Consider the following 8,147-nt stretch of genomic DNA (forward strand, 5'->3'; position numbering starts at 1 on the left):
CATGGGATATTAAGGGCAGGCAGGTGGTTTTGTCAAGATCTACTCATTGATGAGCAAATCAAGGCCTCCTAGACCTGAGGGGGACGTTGCAACCACCACAGTAGGGAAACTCTGAGAAGCCAGGGTTGCAACCTTGGGGTGGGGTTGGGAGGTTGGATTTAGAACTGTAGTGGGACTAAAGAAGTGAGGCAAGCTGTAAATTTAGTCCTCTTCACCTGCTCAAAGAATAAAAGGTGTGTATGTGTGTGAGATTATGCCCCAGGTGATGGGAGAAATATCTGTAAGTTTGTTCTTGCTATTTTATCTTTGAAGTAAATGTTCCTTTATAAAAGCTTATTTGACTACTAGATGAAACTGGTGTCATGGGACTCCCTAAAATTTCAGAAACACAATAATTGGGGGCTTCAATTAATGACAGAGATGAGATATCCCCAAACCACTTAAAGGTACCAGAGAATCCTGGGTGAAATGTAATATAATTGGCCTTTAATTAGAGTAATCACTGCTACATATTCACTTAGTAAGCAAGGATTTCAAGCCCACAAGTTCATCACCCCTAATTATCACCCCCACCCCCAATCCATTCCTAAATTCATATACTAGAATACATGTAATGACTTGGAATGGGATTGAGGAGTAGTGATGTAGGAAGAACTCAGGGCCATGACTGTGTGTGTCTTGCAGGCTCTTTGCTAGAGGAAGAAAAAGGCAGTGGTCTGAGCTCTTGGATCACTGACTAAAATTTTTTTGGTCATGGATCCTTTTTTGATAGTCTAGTGAAGCCTATGGGACCATTTCTCAGACTAATGTTTTTAAATGCATAAAATAAAATACAAATGAAATATATTGAAATATAGGAATCAAAATATTTTAAAAAACAATTTCATGGTGCCCAGTTTAAGAAATCTTGACTAGACCAATCAGGGGAACCTGGCCTGGGGATAGCTTGTCAGGGAGAGTTCCAGTGTGGGGAACTGGAGAGGTGTGGTCCCAGGAAGGTGCTCTGTGGTAAATCATGGGCCTTATCATTATGATGTATATTTGAATTAATCTTTGGGGTGTGAGTGTGATTGTTTATCTTTACCTGCATAAATCGTACAAGGCATCTCAAAGGTCTTAGTGCAGACTTTTGAAACACCCTTTATAGTGAAGCCTCCTTGGGTGGAGGAAACAGGGCCCCAACGGGGAGTTAGTGATAGGGTGGGAGGAACCCTAAGGCTGGAGCCTTCCAGATTGGTTGTGGGTGAGGTGTGGCTTTATAAATAGCCCAGAGAGCTAGAAGTTGGGTATATCTAATATATATGTATGTTGAGGTGCATTCTGTTCTAGAGAAGAGTCACCATTTATGGGCAGGTGGTTTGAAGGAAAAGAAATACATCCTGATTGATCATGGCCGAAAATGGTCATCAATGATGGGGAATGAAGAGACAATACCAACATGTTTAATTCAGGTCAGCTTAGTTCTATTCTGATTATTTTTTTTAAAGGTCTGTTGATGTCTTGTTTTTTTCCATTACTTTTGTTTCATGATAAACCCTCCACCCCAATGAATCTTCCTTTGTAAACAAAAAGAAAATAATTAAGAAAAATTGATCAACAGAGTGATGACAACTAATGATATAGGAAACATTCCACACCCAGGTCTTCCCATATGCCTCCTTAAAGGAAGGAAGTATGTTTCATTTCATATTTTCTGGGAACAAGATTGATCAAAGCAACTAACCTGAGTTCCAATGCCTTTGAATATAGTTTTCATTTACATTATTGTAATCGTTTTGCATATTGTTTTCTTAGTTTTGCTTTCTTTCCTCTGCCAAAGTTCATTTAAGTCTTTTATATTTGTGCTGGGCTTACTGTGGACATTTGATTGGCTCTAGCCCTCCCTACTACAGCTCAGAACTCCTGTACCAGCTTCATCCTCCTTTGGTAACAAGGATTACAGGCTTATATGATTGACTGTGCTACCATACTGGCATAGCTCTAAATAGTTTTGATGATTCGTATTGTCTGAGATCTAGTTATACTAATTCAAGGAAGACCAGCACCTCTGGTGTGAAAACTTGCTGAAACCTTTTCAGGGCTCTTCACCCACCTTTGTTGTCTTCCTGGTACTCAGTTCTCACCTGTGACTCCAAAAAGCTGTAGCATTAGAAGCATCGACATCCTGGTAAACTGTCTTTGCAGATGTGCTGGACCAGGTTGAAGGTAACTGATGGGCCTCAAACCCTTTGGTGAGTTGCCGGGGTGGGGGGGGGGGTTGTCTACTACAAGCATGTGAAGACTTCCTCCAGTGGAATAGGTGAATGAGAACAAATTGTTCCAGTGGTCATGAAGGCAACCGGAGCGGGATTTTGTGGAACACTTACAGCTTGGTCAGGCATCGAAGATGTCAAGGTCATCCACTGAATCCCAGGCCATTGCAGTGATCTTGAATTTATCTTGTCACTGGACTTGACTTTGGAAGAGAGAGTGAGGCTGATGACTTTGTGTAACTCTGTCTCACTTAAATCCAATTCACATACAAGTCAAGACAGTATCCCATGATGTCATTGGTCCTCTCCAAAAAATGAAGGACAAACAACAGCAGTAGTAATAGTTTGCCTCCTTCATTCCTGCTTTTCTTTATTATTTCCTTTGAGATTCTATATTTTTTGATCTGTGCTAAATGAATTTTGTTATTATTTTGTCTTGCTCAATAAAGTAACCCTTTGATATTCTGAATGGCATAGCACTATATAAATTGATTTAGGCAGTGTCATGATTATTTTATGTTTGAGGTCTAACTGTAAACAATGACTATTCTCCAATTATTCCATTCTTTCCCTAGTGTCTTAGTCTGGTGCATTCAGCAAAGTTCTGAGTGTATGTTGCTAGGTTAACTAACAGATTTTATGCATTTTGTAGTTATTTTGAATAAAATTTCTCTTATCTCCTTCTAGATTTTGTTACTATTGTATAGAATACTGTTTATACTTTGTTGATTCACAATTATTGTTTGATAATTGTTGATTTATAATAATAATACTGATAATTTATTGATTTATTTTGTATCCTGATTCTATATATCCTGATTTCATGAGTTCTAATATTGCTTCAGACACTGACTAGCAGTGTGACCCTGGGCAAGTCACTTAACACTGTTTCAGTTTCCCTCCTCCCTAAAATGAGCTGGAGAAGGACATCGTTTCCATTTCATGATGTTTTGTAGTGGAGCCGTCTCAAAGAGTTCAGAGTCAGACCACCTCTAATTCAAGGATAGACATTTATTGAAACTGATGTCTCTCATGAAGTGGGCTAAGTTCCAACAGGAACCAGCAACTTCAGAGAAAGCAAGATGGATTTTTTATAGGGTAAAGAAATTATGAATATTAAAAAGGCAGGAGGGGTTTGTTAAGGGATTAGGTAATAGGGGAGGGGTCCCAGCCACAGTGGAGCTTTGAATGTAATTATCTACAATGCATATAGAAAAACCCATTTGGAAGGTTGTATGATAATGATATTACAATGAGTCTCTCTACATTATAAATTCACTCTAGGTCAGTTCTTTACCATTACTGTGCAGGTGCCTACTTAGGGAAGTCCCTTCTATTGTTTTGGGGTCCACACCCTGCTTGGGCATCCTGATGTTGCTGCTTTCTGAGTTGACTGAGTATTGTGGTCCCGTCTAAGGTTAGATGGATGTGGTTGTGGTTGAATGCATGTACACACCTGCTTTTTCTGTGGAAAATATGAAGAATGGGTCTGGGGGCAGTAGCTAGCTAGAGGCAGTAATAGCTGGGATTCCATCACATGAACATGCCTACTGTTTCTGTGAGAAATATGAGTTCATGGACACACCTATTGTTCCAGTGAGCAGTGAAGCATATATGAAGTTAGGATATTGAGTGTGTGTTTGTGTGTGTGTGTGTGTGTGTGTGGTTAGGTAGGTGCAGTGGGTCTGCTGTTTAGTGGAGCCTAGAAGGAAGTTAGAATATTGGGACTGAGGGCAACTTTATTAGGATTCCATCAGCAATGGCAAATCATTCTACTATCCTTGCTAAGAAAACTCCAAAAAAGGGTCAGAGAGTTGGACATGACTGAACAACAACAAAAACTGTAATTGAATTAATTATCTTAATTAGCTTCACTGATTCTCTGAGGTTTTCTAGGTAAGCTATTGTGTCATCTGCACAGAGGAACAATTTGGTCTCTTCTTTGCCAGTGCTTATATCTTTAATTTCTTTTTCTTGTCTTGTTGCTATAGCTCTAGCATTTACGGAACAATGTAAATAGTGAGTAAGAGGGACCCTCTGTTACTTTTTATACATTCAGATTGCATGTGGCTACTGTATTATTTGTGAATTTATTCTTTTCCTTTTAAATAAATGTCCTGAAAAATACATTTTCATTTATTTACTACATATTTATTAAGTCCTTCCTATGTGTAAAACTTTGTGATAGGTCCTGGGGATACAACAATTAAGAAAGGATGGTCCCTACCATGTAGGAATTTATATTTGGAATTCCTTGGGGAGTAGGAGCTGGAGTCAGATACTTAGGTTCTAAATCCACATAAGTAGACATTAAGGTGCTGAGTCTGATGGGTGCAAAGGAAATGCCCAGGCAAAGTGCTCTGGAAAAATCTGAGGAAGGAAAGATCATTTTCAATGGATGGAAATAAGGCTTAATGGAAGAGGTGGTGCCTGGACTGAGTTTTGGACTCATATTTTGGAAGGAGAAAAAGGGAAAGAAATCTGCTGGTAGATACTGAGGTTTACACATCCACCAGTGACAGTGAAAGGTTGGAGAACAGAGAGCCTGTGTGGACCTTTAGATTGGTATAAGAGCACGCACCCATGTGTGTGTGTGTGTGTGTGTGTGTGTGTGTGTATCCAGTAAAGACAGAATGGAATTTCTTCCTTTGGGTTGGGTGTAGTTCTAGGGGAAGGGAGGGACACTTGTACACTCACATTTTGACTTCTTTTCTGGACCTGGGTGTAACAACAATCACACTAGCACACAGGGTGGGCTGCTAGCACAGGTTCCAGTTTAGAAACAATAAATTTTAAGAAAGGGATCAAGAGTAGATGTAAAAGATTTCCACTCAGCCTAACTGGGTTAGAAGCCAGGGGTATTTTCCAAATGAATATTCTATCTTATTCCCCTGAAGTTTCTCTGGCTCTGTCCACTTTCAGCATGATCCTTTTCTTGTCCAGGAGCCTCTGGCTCCTTTGTGGTCCCCCAAAGAAGATGGCATCTTTCTGGAAGTCCTCAGTAAGGTCCCCTATTTCAAAACCAAGCCCCACCCATTCTTGTTAAATAACCTTGACTCCTCCCTTATTGAGATGATGGAAATATTCAATGTGAGCTTCCTACCTTCCATCTTCTCTGCTTCTAAATATCACTTTGCAACCATCTGATTCCTTCCCTTCCCTATGCAGAAGAATCACTCACCCCTTTCCTCTTTACCATATTGGATCCAATCCAATAAACATTTAGTAAGTGACTACTATGCATCAGACACTGTGCTAAGTGCTGGGAATACAATTAATAAAACATAGGTCCTGCCCTCAAGAAGCTTACAACTGATAAGAGGGAGACAACACACTAAAGGAGGCTGGAAAGCCAGGGTATGGGGAAGACTGGACACTGGGGTGTACCTAGCCTGGGGGCATCTTGTACCATGGAACTGAAACCAGGCAGAGTGACAGATGCAACATGGAGTGAGTTGAAAATCCAGTCTCTTCCTTTAAAAAGAAAGGCATAGGGAGGCATTTGATAATTTATCCTCCAGTTTTCCAAACAGAGAAGAGGAGGCATCCATCAAGGCTTGAGTTAGCAGTATGGAAGTGAGTTTAGAAGTAATGAACTTATCTTTATGGAACTCTACTAACCTGTGACATTGAATTTGCAGTCCACTAACAACTCTATGGCTATTATTTTCCCCATTTTATAGTTGAAGAAACTGAGGCAAACAGAAGTTCAATGATTTGTCTAGGGTCACACAGCTAGTAAGTGTCTGGAAAATAGATTTGACTTTAAGTCTTCCTGACTTCAGACCCCATGCCCTATCCACTGCACCACCAGCTGCCTTTTGAATAGGCATGCACACTTAAAAGTAGTCACAGAGACAAAGTCATAGAGAAGAACAGCATTTTAGGAAGGAAGCAGCTTCAGAGACCATGAATTTTGGAAGCAGAGAAGAAAGCTGACTACGTATTCAAGAGAGAATTCTGTACCGTCATCAATAGTCAAACTGCAGAGAGGAGCAAAACCAGGGAGCCCAGCTGAGCAACGGCAACCTAGTTGGCACTTCATGTGAAAAAGACCCACGGGTTTTAGTGGGCTGCAAACTCAATAGCGGTCAATGGCTACAGATGGCAGCTCCAAAAGCTAATGAATAATGAAGTTTTAGGACAGACATTGTGTCCAGAGGGAGGGAAGTGAGAGTCCCACTTTACTCTGCTTTGGTTACACCATCTCTGGAACATCATGCTCACTTCTGGACGATTGCAGTTAGGGACCTTGAGACTATGTCAGACAAGGGCCAGTTGAAGGAACTGGGAATGTTTAACTTAGAAAAACCCTGAAGGAGACGGAATTGCCGTTTCCAGGTATTTGAAGGGGAAGAAGGATTAGACGTTTTCTGTTTGGCACTATGGGCAGAATTAGGAGCAGTAAGTGGGAGCTTTAGATAAGCAGATTTCAGTTTCACACATGGAACTATTTCGTGATAATCAGAGCTGTCCCACTGTGGAATGGCCTGCCGTGGTAGGTAATGGGGCCCCCTTCACCTGAGCGCTTCTAGCGGAGGCTAGACAACCACTTGTCTCCTGGGAGGAAAGCATTGCATGGGATTTAGTGCTAGACTTTAGCGATACCTAATCCTACTCCATCGTTTTACAGAAAAAGAAACAGGATCAGGAAGGTGGAAGGATTCACAGTCACATTGCTGGCTAGTCAAAGGCAGAGCTGAGATTTAACTCTTAATCCAGAGCTTTTCCCTCTATCCTATTCTGTTTCTTCTCTAATGCCAAAGGCAGAAAAGGACCTGTGGACACACTCAGGCTCGCTCACCGACAGAGATGCATATTCACACACAAAAGCACATTCACGTAGAATGTAAAAAGGTTACAATGATATCCGCTCCCTCACCACCTTTTGGGTCACAGTCCCCTTTCTACCTGGATGCTAATTAGTGTCTGGTTGGATAATCCTGGGAAAACAGGCTTCCATCTAGGACCTCTGTAGGGACCTAGCCAAGGGTGGATGTCTATGTTCAACTTACATCCGTGTGTGTGTGCGTGCGCGCGAGTGTGTGTGAGTCTGTAGGTGCACTCAGAGTTAGTATAAACCTAGCCTCAGTCATTCCCCCCCCCCCCCCCCCCAGTCCAGCCCCTCCCTTCCCTTCTTCCCCGAACCTGCCCGAATCGCCCCTCCCCCTCCTGGTCCTGTTCTCCCGTAAACCTCTGGCGCCTGCCCCCTCCCTTCCCCTTCTGCTCCTTTCCTCTCCTCCCTTCTCTCCCCTCCCCTCTTCTCCACTCCTCTCTTCCTCTCCCCTCCTTTCCTCTCTTCTTCTCCACGGGTGCAGTTGGCTAGGAGCTCTCTGAGACGTCTGCAGAGCGGCAGCGCCGGGAATTGGCCCAGCCGAGTGGGGGAAAGCGCTGCCTGCAGGGAGGTGGGAGCCCTCCCCAGGCGGGACAATCTTCCCCCCGCCCTGCCTCCGGACCCTCGATCTCTCCTGTTCCCCATTCCTCTTACCTGCTTGCCATTCGTTCCCCATCCTTTCCTAAAGCTGCCTTTCTCTCCCGGCCCCCCCGCCCCTCCTCGTTTTTTTGGCTTTGGCTCTCGGCTTACGTTTGCCTGTTCTGGGGGAAGGGCGTTTCTGGATCTGAGCCCACTGGGGGTTTGCTCCCCGGGTGAGAAGTTGGGGGCAGCTGGGCGGCCGGGTGGCTCTGGGTGTCGCAGGATCGGGGCTTGGCCACGGGGTGGGGGTAGCTGGGAGATGTTCGTAGTGTGTCCTGAGGCACTAGGGACAAATAGGATCGGGATTTCTTCTGTGTGTGTGTAGAATGGGGGCTACTTCAGGACGATAGGAATGCAGGGCTGGGGGCCTCAGGATGGGCACATTCCCAGGAGTGGCTACACAGTAGGTTAGAATCCTTCCC

The sequence above is a fragment of the Petaurus breviceps genome, unplaced genomic scaffold (assembly GCF_028583685.1).
Source record: "Petaurus breviceps papuanus isolate PSGF00001 unplaced genomic scaffold, PetGlider_PUasm1.0 90847, whole genome shotgun sequence".
NCBI lineage: Eukaryota > Metazoa > Chordata > Mammalia > Diprotodontia > Petauridae > Petaurus > Petaurus breviceps.